At 41.2% G+C, this 12,434-nt stretch overlaps 3 non-coding genes across 3 annotated transcripts; all 3 read left to right on the top strand.

The window, feature by feature from the left end:
* The first annotated feature begins 5,870 nt into the window (after nucleotides 1-5,870).
* On the top strand, nucleotides 5,871-5,942 carry Trnac-gca. Its single transcript has one exon. It is a non-coding gene; the product is annotated as a tRNA-Cys (tRNA).
* Nucleotides 5,943-7,852: 1,910 nt separating this feature from the next.
* Trnac-gca lies at nucleotides 7,853-7,924 on the top strand. The gene has a single exon. It is a non-coding gene; the product is annotated as a tRNA-Cys (tRNA).
* A 1,564-nt stretch (nucleotides 7,925-9,488) lies between these two features.
* On the top strand, nucleotides 9,489-9,560 carry Trnac-gca. The gene has a single exon. It is a non-coding gene; the product is annotated as a tRNA-Cys (tRNA).
* The last annotated feature ends 2,874 nt before the right edge of the window (nucleotides 9,561-12,434 follow it).

Raw genomic sequence — 12,434 nt, 5'->3', positions numbered from 1 at the left:
AGACCTCACTGCATTCACGGAGACAAATTAAACCACAGTGAGATGACCCTATATCTCAGCAGGATGGTTACCATGGTAGACACTGAGGATTCCACGTGTTGGTGAGGATGTGTGACTGCAGCCACGTTCACCCTGCTGGTGCAGTGGAATCTGGTGTGACCACTTAGACCCCCTGTCTGGCATCGTCGATACTGAAAACATGAATTTTCTATTATGGAGCAATTCTGTTCCTAGATATAGACCCCAGAGAGTATCCAGCAGCATTGCCCTCAGGAGCCCACACTGGATACACATGGAATGTCTGTTGTCAGTGGGACAGACAGACAAATCATGCTGCAGTCAGCCATGGAACACAGAGCAGGAATGGGAAACAACAAATGATTGTGACAGTGGACAGATGTAGATGGATCTTATTGACATGAAGATGGGTGAAAGGGGCCAGACTCAGAGTATCTCATGTCTGATTCCATGTAGATGCAGCTGCACAGCAGGCCAACTCATCCACGCTGATGTTCTTGGGAGGAGGCAATAACAAGGAGGGAGTCCACAGGAGCCTCTGAGTGCTAGAGATTAACTGTGCCTTGACGCAGGTGGTTACACGTGTGCAAACATGTAAACCTCCATCAACCTTGCTGGGAGCCATTAGCCAAGTAGGTATGACAATTTCCTTGCCAGCATACCCCATGTTGCAGTGACATTGAATGTAGGTGACCTTGCTCAAGGACCAGGGCGGATTAGGGTGTTCCCGGTTTAGGATAATCGGGTTTAGGGCGTTCCAGGTTTAAGATTATTCCTGCTGGGAATAGGGCGTATCCTGCTGCCTGAGTTCCCCTTGAGTTCTCACGGGATTCAAGTATTCTTTGGGAGATAGAAGCCCAGTGGAGGTGGATTTGGGCAGAGAACGTGGATTTCCCCAGAACGTGATTGTAGACGGCTGGTGTGAGTTCAGGAATAAAGAGTTGCTGTTTGAATCTACAAGCTGTGTGGTGGCTCGTGATTGTGTGCCCAGCCAGACTGCGGCATTTGTGCCAAGCCAGACTGCGGCATTTGGCGTCCCGTGCGGGGAACTTCTGAAGCTTAGAGGTAAGTGAAATTTCTCACCCCTGAGGAAGAGCGAAAGAATGGGTGACCAATTCAAAAAACAATGTGTTATTGTTTTGATATATTTTGTTTTTATTTCAAGTTGCCTGTTCCTAGAACTTTCTCAGGCAAACTGGGGAAAATGGTTGACTCAAGGTTTGAAGTTGTTCGCCTCCGAGCAAGATAAATTGTTAGAGGAAGGAGGCACCCCAGTAAGACCAAGAACAGTTAGGACATATGTTGATACAATACAAAAATGTAGCCCATGGCTTTTTAAAGACGAGTTATTAAGTATATTAATGGGACCATCATGGTATCCTGTAGAAGGATTTTTCTTCAACAAGAAAGAGATGGCTAGTTCTGTTTACTACACTTGTCTAAGATCTTGGTTTTTACAGACATCTGATTAATTTACAAAGCTAAAGTGTTAAAATATCAACCACTAAATATGAAATCAAGTACTCTTTACTTATTAAGTTCCATAAGGTAATATATTTAAACATTATGTGTGTTTTCATAAATTGGTAAATGGAAAAATGTTTAATATTGCTTTGTGTCTGTGTCTTTGCTAAAACAAGGTTACTAAGTGTTAAGATTCTATCATGTGTAATTTATATACAAAGAGTAGAAAAATTTTCAGTTGGGTTTCAATTATAGTATTATAGTATCATAAAAAACATGAAAGTCTTTCATCTTATTAAAGTGGAGTAATTTGTCTAAATCAGAAATTTTATAAGAGTTGTTTCAAAATGTGAATTTATAAAAAGGGTTAACGGTTAAAAAAGAGAGAAAAAGATTCAAGATGTGGAAATATATTTTAATATAAAAGGTTAAAGGAAAAAGAAATGTTTCTAGATGAGATAATCTCTGTGTGGTAAAGTAAAAAGTTGTAAAATGCCATTTAAAAAGATTTTGAGGAAACTAGACTTACTTTAAAAGCTTGAGAAAGGAAGAAAGAAGAAAAAGGTATTTGTACATGGCAGATTGAGACAAAGCTTCTCAATGGAGTTAAAAAAAAAAAAAGCCTTTGGTTGAAGGGCAGCCATGTAAACTAACATTAAAGCGATTTAAACAGAATCTAAGCCTCGTTTAAAAGAGTGAAGTTGTAGGTGGTGAAAAAGTACATTTAAAAGTACAGTATAGATGATAATTAAAAGGCTTTAAAAGGTTAAATTGAAGGTGGTCGAGATACCTTCATGGCGGAAAAAAGATTGCTTTATTGCATCATTCGAAGCCTAGTTAATCTTAAAGGCATTACTTAAAAAATGGGAAGATAATAGGATAAAAGATATTTAGATAAAGAAGATTAAAAATTTAAAGTGAAAAACTTTAAAGACAGAAGTATAGAAAGTTAAAAAGAAAAAAGATAAAGAAGATGTAGAAAGATAGAAAAGATGTAGGAAGACAAGAATTTTAAACCCACAAAATAGGAAAAAAAAAAAAAAGAGGAAAAAAGGCAACTAAGGGTAAATATACAAACCTTAGGAAAAAAACTAGAAGATAGAAATAAGATAGAAAATGGTTGAAAATGTCAAGTAAAGGTATTTCAGATAGAAAATGCAAGAAGCTAAGACAACTATTAGATACAGACATATACTTATTAAAGCAAAAAGAGGGAATTGGAAAGGGGTATATATCCCCCAAAGATAAACTTAAAATAACCCTTTTTACTCTAAACTTTTTAAATTTGGATTCATCAGGACTTAGTGCTGCGGAAAGGCATATGTATCCAAAAAATGTACATAAGCCTAAAGTACTTTGGAAAGATATTCTAACAGGACAATGGAAAGGTCCTGACCCAGTGATTGTCTGGAGTCGGGGGTCTGTTTGTGTTTTTCCACAGGGAGAACAGCAGCCCATTTGGATTCCAGAGAGATTAACTAAAACAATTTCTACAGATCGAAAAGAAGATGATTTGACTCAAATCCATAACAGCTGATATCCAGAGCTCCAGCTTGGCCATTCTTACATCTGCGACAGTGATTAACCAGTGATGCAATTTTTATTTCCTTACCAGCGCACCCCATGTTAATTGTGGTAGTGCTGGCATATCTTTGCTGATGGTGTCACCAGTGATGCAATTTTTCCCAAGGAGCCATCAATTGGCTTGGTGTCGTGGCATTTCTGTATCCTCCTCCCTTCTGCTAGTGATGGTCTAAAATTTTGGGGCCAATGGCTATATGCTGGACCGGTAGTCAGTGACGGGTATGATCCAACTGCAGTGGTATCAACCTAAGACAGGAGGCTGACGCCTAAAGGTCAGTTTTCAGATGACGGGTAAGAACCATATGTTGAATTGGACAACCTACCAGGCACGGTCCTTAAGCCACATTGCTTGTTGTTTAATTAATCAGAAGGGGGGAGATGCTGGGAGCCATTAGCCAAGTAGGTATGACAATTTCCTTGCCAGCGTACCCCATGTTGCAGTGACATTGAATGTAGGTGACCTTGCTCAAGGACCAGGGCGGATTAGGGTGTTCCTGGTTTAGGATAATCGGGTTTAGGGCGTTCCAGGTTTAAGATTATTCCTGCTGGGAATAGGGCGTATCCTGCTGCCTGAGTTCCCCTTGAGTTCTCACGGGATTCAAGTATTCTTTGGGAGATAGAAGCCCAGTGGAGGTGGATTTGGGCAGAGAACGTGGATTTCCCCAGAATGTGATTGAAGACGGCTGGTGTGAGTTCAGGAATAAAGAGTTGCTGTTTGAATCTACAAGCTGTGTGGTGGCTCGTGATTGTGTGCCCAGCCAGACTGCAGCATTTGTGCCCAGCCAGACTGTGGCAAACCTCTTCATGATAACTCACATACTTGATTGAATATGCTATACCTCCTTAAAATAAATAAAAAGGAAACATGTCAATTACATTTTCATTTCTTGAACATCTCATTTGATTCATTCAAAATACCTATTTGTTCATTTTGGTAATCTTTGCTCCTCAATCCAGCTTCTAATTCTCTCTTATGAAAGATACTCTGATTTATTCAAATAGTTTTATATGTGGTCTCTTGCAGGTTGAGTTCCATTGTTTATTCTTTCTCTTTACTTGATTGGAGCTGGTTCCTTGGGAGCCTATGTGTTCAGCAAACAATATGAAAAACTTAATACATGCCAGTCTTTCATATGAATTAAACCATGTAGTCTATAAACAACCCAACAAAGTGTACACTCTTTTTTGTACACAAATGGATCATAACTTTTCACTTCTCTTGTTGTATATGATGCAGAGTAACAAGTCATGCAATCATACATGTACATAGGGAATAATTCTCATCCCATCACCTTTTCCTTCCCTACCACTCCTCGCCTATGTTCATTCTTCTCTGCCCAACCCAAAGTTCCTCCATTTTTCCCTTGCCCCACCCCATTACGGATCAGCATTGGACTTATAAGAGAAAATATTTGGTCTTGATAGCATGATATACTGAAACTCTACCCATTTACCTGCAAATGCCATAATTTTATTACCCTTTAAGGCTGAGTAATATTCCATTGAGTGTATGTATATACCACAGTTTCTTTGTCCATTCATCTATTGAGAGGCACCTAGATTGGTTCCACAGTTTAGCTATTGTGAATTGAGCTGCTATAACATTGATGTGGCTTTGTCATTGTAATATGCTGATTATAAGACCTTTAGGTAGAGACTGGGGAGTTGGATAGCTGGGTCAAATGGTGGTTCCATTGCAAGTTTTCTGAGGAATCTCCATACTGTTTTCCAGAGTGGTTGTACCAATTTGCAGTCTCACCAGCATTGAAAGACTGTAATTTTTCCCCCACATCCTCACCAATACTTATTGTTGTTTGTATTCTGGATAACTGCTATTCTGGAGTGAGATGAAATCTTACAGTAGTTTTGATTTGCATTTCTCTAACTACTAGAGATGTTGAACATTTTTTTCATGTATTTGTTGACTTATTGTATATGTTCTTCTGTGAAGTATCTACTCAAATCCTTATACATTTATTGATTGGGTTATTTGTTTTTTGTTGTTGTTGTCGTTGTTGGTGTTAAAATTTCTGGATTATTTATATACCCAGGAGATTAGTGCTCTATCTCATGTGCATGTGGTAAAGATTTCCTCCCATTTTGTTGGCTCTCTCTTCATGTTATTGATAGTTTCCTTTGTTATTATCCCCATTTTGCAGGATTACAGATGAGGAACAAGGGAGAAGTGTCCAGCTCCTGAAATTAAAACCCAGGCTGTCAGACTTCAGGGTCAATGCTGCGGGCATCTGTGTCACCCTCCTCCTGCCAAGCTGCTGAGAGCATGTCCTGCTCCCTGAGCTCTCTTGGCGTTGGTTCTTCAATATTCAGATTCCTAAATCTACTTCCACGTCTGCATCATTCTCAGTGTATATTAACTGGAGGAGAAGTTGGAAGGGTTATCATTTGTTGTAGATTTTTATTTTGTAGAAAGTGCCCTTAACTGAGGGTTGGGAGGAGGGTCAGTCCCAAATGTGAAGAAGTGGGTCAGAACAGACACCTGTATCACTGGAGTGTGTTCCGGTAGGTCCCACCATGAAGGCGCAATATTTGGCTGTGAGGGCCATTCTAGCATCTAGTGCTTCTCCAGGCTGCTACCTGCACAGGGCCCCAAAGCTGGGAAGACACAGGCTGAGGACTGTTGTGGAGGGGAGGCTGTCTGTTGTAGGGAGCAGGGTGATGAGTTTCCTCTGACCCAGGCCTGGTAGCTGCCAAGAGCTCCCATCCTGAAGAAGTGACTCACACATCACAGGTTGTCTCCAGTGGCTGTAGGACTTAAAGTTATAATGAACCCCATAAAAGTAGCAGGGGGTATAGCTCAGGGGTAGAGCATTTGACTGCAGATCAAGAGGTCCCTGGTTCAAATCCAGGTGCCCCCTACTCAGGCTTAATTTTGGCCTTCCCTTATAAAGGAACTAAACTGTGCATTAATCCCTCTGATGGATGAACCATTTGGCTGCACTCACTGGGTGGTAATTGGAGGCAGCTGGGGTATACCTGGAGATGTAGCCACTGGGATATCACTGGGGTTTAAATTTAGTTCCTGGTGGCTCAATTCCTATCTCTGCTTCCTGCCTCCTGATAAACCCAGCCTAATTCCCTCTTAAGATCAGGAGCCATCTTGTCACAAGTTATAAAATATTCATTTCTGTTATCTGTAAAATATTAGGATTTCTATTTGGCGTGGCCATATTTTGATGTTTTAAACTTACTTGGAATGCCTGCCCGTGCCTTGAACTCACCTATTCCTGGATTTCCCTGACCAGATAACAACCCTCTCTGAAACCTTAGTGGCCCCTCATAAATTCTGGCTTTCCCTGGCCAGATAACAACCCTCTCTGAAATCCTAATGGTGCCTCATAAATTCTGATGTTGGGATCTAAATTCACTCCCTAATTTCTGAACCATTTAGACCATGAACCTACTACCTGCCTTTGTTTGATGCTTGTCAAAATTCTGTTGTCTGTAAGTTCTCAAGACACGCCTCCCTTTTTGAAACTTTCTGTGCTATAAAGCTGCGCTCCTAGAGAGCTGGAGTACTGTCTTCTATTCCCACGAGTTTTGGGAGAGACATTCCTGTATGGCCGGAATTACAAGCTTGCTTTTATTTGATTTAAAAATAGAGTCAGTGGCCTTTTATTTGCATTGTTGTTCAACACTACCATGAACTGAGTAGATTTCCTTTGCCACACTCTTTCTCCATGATACTCAGCCTCACTTTTGGCCCAAAATACTGGAGTAAGATAACCATGAACTGACCCTCTGAATTCATGAGTCCAAAATCAACATTTATTCCTTAAATGGGGTTCTTGTGAGGTATTATGGTCACCATTATGATTTAGATATGAGGTATCCCCCAAAAGTTAATGTGTGAGAAAATGAAAGAAGGTTTAAGGTGAAATGATTGGGTTATGAGAGCATTAACATTATCAGTGCCTTGATCCCCTGATAGGGTTTAACCGGTTGGTAACTGAAGTAGGTGGTGTGTGGCTAGAGGAGGTGGGTGCCTGGGACTTGCCTTTGGGGTATATATTTTGTCTGTGGTGAGGGAATCTCGCTCTGCTTCCTGGAGTGATGTCCTGACTTGCTTTCCTCTACCACACCATCTGCCATGACGTTCTGCCTCAGCTGAAGACCCGCAGAATGGAGCTGACTGGGATGGATGAACCTCTGAACACATGAGCGCCACACAAACATTACCTCCTTAAAATTTTTCTTGTCAGGTGTTTTGGTCACAGTGTGAGAAACTGACTAAAAGAGTCACAGTAGTGAGAAGCTGACTAACACAGGCACAGATCAAAGCAATAACTCAAACCTGTCTCTGACTCAGATCCTGCAGGGAGCTGCTAGAGGCACACGGGATCCCTAGGTCCTTTCCCAGAGGGTGGAGGTCTCAGGGAGAAACCAATGTTTGCTCTTGCCCATCCCAGACCCCAATCCCAAGTAGGAATTAGAATCACCTGGACAGTCTATCAAAGTGCCGTTTCCCAGTGCCACCCTCACCTCCAAAGGGTCTGCTGAGCAGCCAGCTCTTGTACTCTGGCTCCTCTGGTTCAGTGTGAAGGAGGTTCCTGCTGCAGACAGCCACCATTTTTAGGCCCCACCCTCAGCCAGGTTCTAAGGAGGAGGAAGGTGCTGGTTACACCTACAGGTGTGTAAACAGGAAGGGGCGTGGCCTAGGGGGAAGGAAGTGTAGGATGGCTGACACCAGCAAGTGCACATCTCCAGGTGGGGACTCCTGGGTGTGGCCATCCAGGTTTAAGGTGCTTATTACACACACAAGGCAACAGGGGGTATAGCTCAGGGGTAGAGCATTTGACTGCAGATCAAGAGGTCCCTGGTTCAAATCCAGGTGCCCCCTACTCATGCTTACTTTTGACATCCTCTCCTACAAAGATGCCTCCATTTCCTCTTCTTCTTCAGTGCACACCAGATAAACATTCTCTTTACCACAAGCAGCCAATGCTGAGGCTCTACTATGGTTATTCTTAACCCCAATATGAATTAGAATCACCTGAACAGTCTGTCAGAGTGCCATTTCTCAGGCCCCACTCTAAATCCACTTTAGCACAATATTTTACAGGGAGAGGTTTGTCTCTTGTCTTCTTTTGCTGTTCTGTGGACAGTGTTGTGATCCTAAAGTGGGAGACGCCAACTGGGACCTTGAAGGCAGAGCACTAGAATAACTGGAGTGAAGGACTATGGCACTTGTCCCTATGCTATGCCATGCCAAACCTGGACCACCTAATTGTACTTTCATGTGGGAGAAAAGAAAACTTCTGGTTTCATTGCTCATTAGTGTCTTGTATTGATTTTTGGCCATTTGTGTGTTCAGATGCACAGTCAAGTCTTATTCTACACAAAACCCCAACCCAAACCTCACTCATGGCTGTTCCCTCTCAAGGTCTTAGAACCTGCAGGTTCTTGCTCACACCTCTCCTCATTTCTACCTCATCTTCCTGCTCTTACTCAACCTATTAATTATCCTCATGTTGACCCTCTTCTCCTCCATCTCTCTCTGGGCCATGATCTTAGGCAACCCTGTGGCTCTCCTGTTTGTGTACCCATGTGGACCCTAGAGTTGCCCTTCACACCTGACTCCAGCTCCTCTCAGGCCTTTGCCTGTGTCCTCTCTTTTTTTCTCACAGCTCCTTTCTTGTTCCATGAACGCAAATGCCAGTGGCTATTTCTACCTTTGTTCTGCAGTCTCCAGCTGTTGTTGGAGTAAAGAATGGAGCCAGACACATGGTTCCATGCAAATCTGTGGCAGAGGGATCTCAATTATTACCCTCTTTTAATGGGCAAGGGTATGAATTATGTCATTATGTTCCTTTCTTTTCAATCTTTTAAAGAATTGGGGAGTATGTCTGTATTTGACTGCAGGTCCCTTGTTCAAATCCAGGAGCACCCTGCAGTATCACCTTCTACCTTCCTTATTTAGCAGTCTCCTTATTAGAAAGGTCTTTGGTCATCTTCCCCTCTGCCCAGAGTCTGTCCTGGCTTCTCCAGTGTGCCTCATCAGCATATTGAGGAGGTATGGTCACTCTTTTCCATGGTTTATCACCTCTGTGTCTGTAGCTTGTGCTCACCTGAAGCTTGGAGATATTTCTGTGCTTCTCAACAGGCAAGAGCCCTCTCCAGTCCCTGAGCTTCTGTGCTCAGCCAAATGTTTTTCTGATTAGTTCAACTTGGAATCATGAAAGTTTAGTGGGGCTGGGGAAACAATCCCTTGCCACTGTTCATCCTATCATCCAATAATTGTAATTGTCAGGAAAAAGGTATTGGAATTTACTCTTGTATTTTAAATGACTTTTAGGATACAATGCATTGAAGGTCTAACACTAGCAAGTACACATGTGATGGTGGTAAAATCCAGGGTGTGGCCAGGCAGCTTTAGAGTGCTTATTAGATACACATAAAGAGCAGGGGGTATAGCTCAGGGGTAGAGCATTTGACTGCAGATCAAGAGGTCCCTGGTTCAAATCCAGGTGCCCCCTCCTTTTGAACTCAATGAAAATTCGTGACAAATGGTCTGAAATAGTAAACATCATGTTAAGTGAAATAAGCCAGACTCAGAAAAATCAAGAAATGTTTCCTTTCCTATGTAGAAGTGCGAGGAAATTAAGGGAAAGAAGGTGTGTAAGTATCAAATATCATAAGGATAAAGGGAATATCAGTGGAGTAGAAGAAGGAGACAGAGGAAGAGAGAATGGATGGGAAATGGGAGGAAATAGGGTATGAATTTAACAAAATCATGTTATATGTATATATAATTGGTACACAGAGAATTTCACCTTTATGTATATGTAGAAAGCATCAATGAAAAATAAGTGAGTGAAAAGAAAATCAATAGAATATAGAAAGGAGAATAATGGAGAGTGGAGGGAGGGCAAAAAGGGGGAATGGAATTTAAACCAAATTCCATATGTTTGATTTTTTCAAAATGAAACCAACTTATGTATAATTTTAATGCACTAATAAAAATAATAGAAAAAAACTTTTCACAAAGGGGTAGAATTGACATTTGTGGGGAAAAATAAAGAACTCAAATTGCTATTTCTAGCAGCCATAAGAATTTCCAGAGAACTCCATGCAGTATTTGATTCTGCAAGACTGCTAAATTATGATGTAAATTTAATTCACAGCTTCCCAGGTGTGACAATTAGGGATCTGATCTGGAAAATTAGATCCCACAAATTGTCATGGGAATTCATAGGATTTGTACAACCTGTAGGTTTTCTAATCAGAAGAGCGCCAACCCTCCCTGACAGCTGGAGGCCCTCCTGCTCTCCCGCTGAGCTGACCCTGTTCTACTTTGCCTCTCCTCTTATCAGCCATATTGCCTCTGTCTTTTGATCAATAACTTGAGAAAATTCCAGCATGCCAACTTCAGAGTCACACCTTGCAGGTGGACGCTTCAATGCCAAAGTAATCACCAGACTATGCTTATTCTTAACAGCAAAAATCGGGGGAATGTATGTAGAAATGAATTCATAACAGCCGTGGACCAAGGAGAGAAAAAAAGCAATGTTAAACTCTACAGAGTTTCTTATTGGTTTGATTCTGGCTTCAGAGTCCTACCTGGATAAGCAGAAATTAGTTTTATTGTTGTCTCAACGTGTTGGTTCAAATTGGAAATCAAAATATTTAAAAAACCAATGGAACCAAGATGCCAGAATATCTAAATCTAGATGGGAAAAGTGGAGTATACTATGTGTGACATGTCCATACCTCTGCCTCCTACACAATAGTTATATGACAACCCTTTCAATACAACCTCAAGAAATACAGCATTTGCTTGAGGACTATCTTTGAGAACCATTTTATTTGCATATCTTTATGGACCCATGAGAGATGCCATAGCTACAATGTGTCTCCTAATTAGATTTGAGGATGAAAATTTTTTAAAAAGTGGAAGAAGCTAAAAATTGCCCTCAATCATCCCGATCCAGGCATCTTAATAGCCCACAGAAATACTGTTGATGCAAATAGTCTGTTCATGTGGAGTGTGAGCACCCACACAGAAGAGGTTCATTTTCTCATTCTTACAAACTACACTGCAATGGCTAACCATGTACATACAGCTTTGCACACTCTACAAGATGAACTAAATGCACACTTTAAAGTATTCTGCTTGCAAGTAACCTCCCAGAAAAGACATAGCAATTATGACACATCCCACCATCCGTGTAAAAAGTGCCCATCACCTTTTGAAATAATCACATATATTCCATGCATGAATGGTTATGTCACAATGAGGGAGGTTTCAACATGCTGGAAGAGATGAGGTTGCTTTCCTGGCTGCACCATGGTATGAATGCAAGAAAGCAGATAGGAACCTTCTCAGCAAGGTGGGTTGAATAAAAAGGGACTGTACTGGGAATTAATACTGGACATTCAAAGCAGATCAGGGACTCGGGAGGTTGGATATTACAACATAAAGAAGGAGCCTCAGCCCCACTGCCCCCAACCACTGCCAACAGTGCCACTCAGACCAGTCCCCCCACAATCAAAGTGGAGGAATAAGGAAATTAAAGGAACACACATTTTTAGGATGTTTGTGGCATGTCTGGGTATGGAGAGATCCAAGATCAAACACACAGCCAGACTTACCAAAAGGTGTGCTCCACAATGTCAAGCTGCATCTCTTCCTACTGCTCCAGGATGACAAAGGAACCATTTTGCAGCTATGATGTGGTGCTGGCATCCTGGGGAGTCACCTCATAGTAAACCACAGTATTATGAAGATGCCTAACATACAGAATAAGGAGAGAATTTTAAAGATTGCCAAAAACCTGACAGGATCACATTTAGAGGGAAAATAAACTGGATCTCAGTGGATTTCTCAACCCAGACCCTCAAAGCTAGGAGGTCTTGGAATAATATATACCAAGCTCTGAATGAAAATAGATTCCAACCAAGAATACTGTACCCAGCAAAATTAAGCTTCAGAACTGCAATGAAATTAAAATCTTCCATGACAAAGAAAAGTTAAAAAAATTCACAATTAGGAAGCCTGTACTACAAAACATACTCAATAAAATATTTCATAAAGAAGAATTGAGAAAAAAAGTGAAAACCAGCAAAGAGAGAAACTACCCTAGAAGAACAGTCAATCATAGGAGAAACCAATTCACATCAAAAACCAGAAATCATTTCTCAATAATAGCACTAAATGAAAATGGCCTAAACTCATCATCAAATCTATGTCTAAAGACATAGATTTGCAGACTGGATTACAAAACAAGAACCAACAATATGCTGTCTACCAGAGACTCACCTCAAAGGCAAAGACATCCACAGACTGAAGATAAAAGGATGGGAAAAGACATATTATTTATCTGGATCTTGTCAACTATCCTCCTATCAGA

Source organism: Marmota marmota, unplaced genomic scaffold (assembly GCF_001458135.2).
Source record: "Marmota marmota marmota unplaced genomic scaffold, marMar, whole genome shotgun sequence".
In the NCBI taxonomy this organism is placed as follows: domain Eukaryota; kingdom Metazoa; phylum Chordata; class Mammalia; order Rodentia; family Sciuridae; genus Marmota; species Marmota marmota.
Note: the sequence above shows the minus strand (reverse complement) of the source record. Positions and strands in the feature narration are given on the sequence as shown.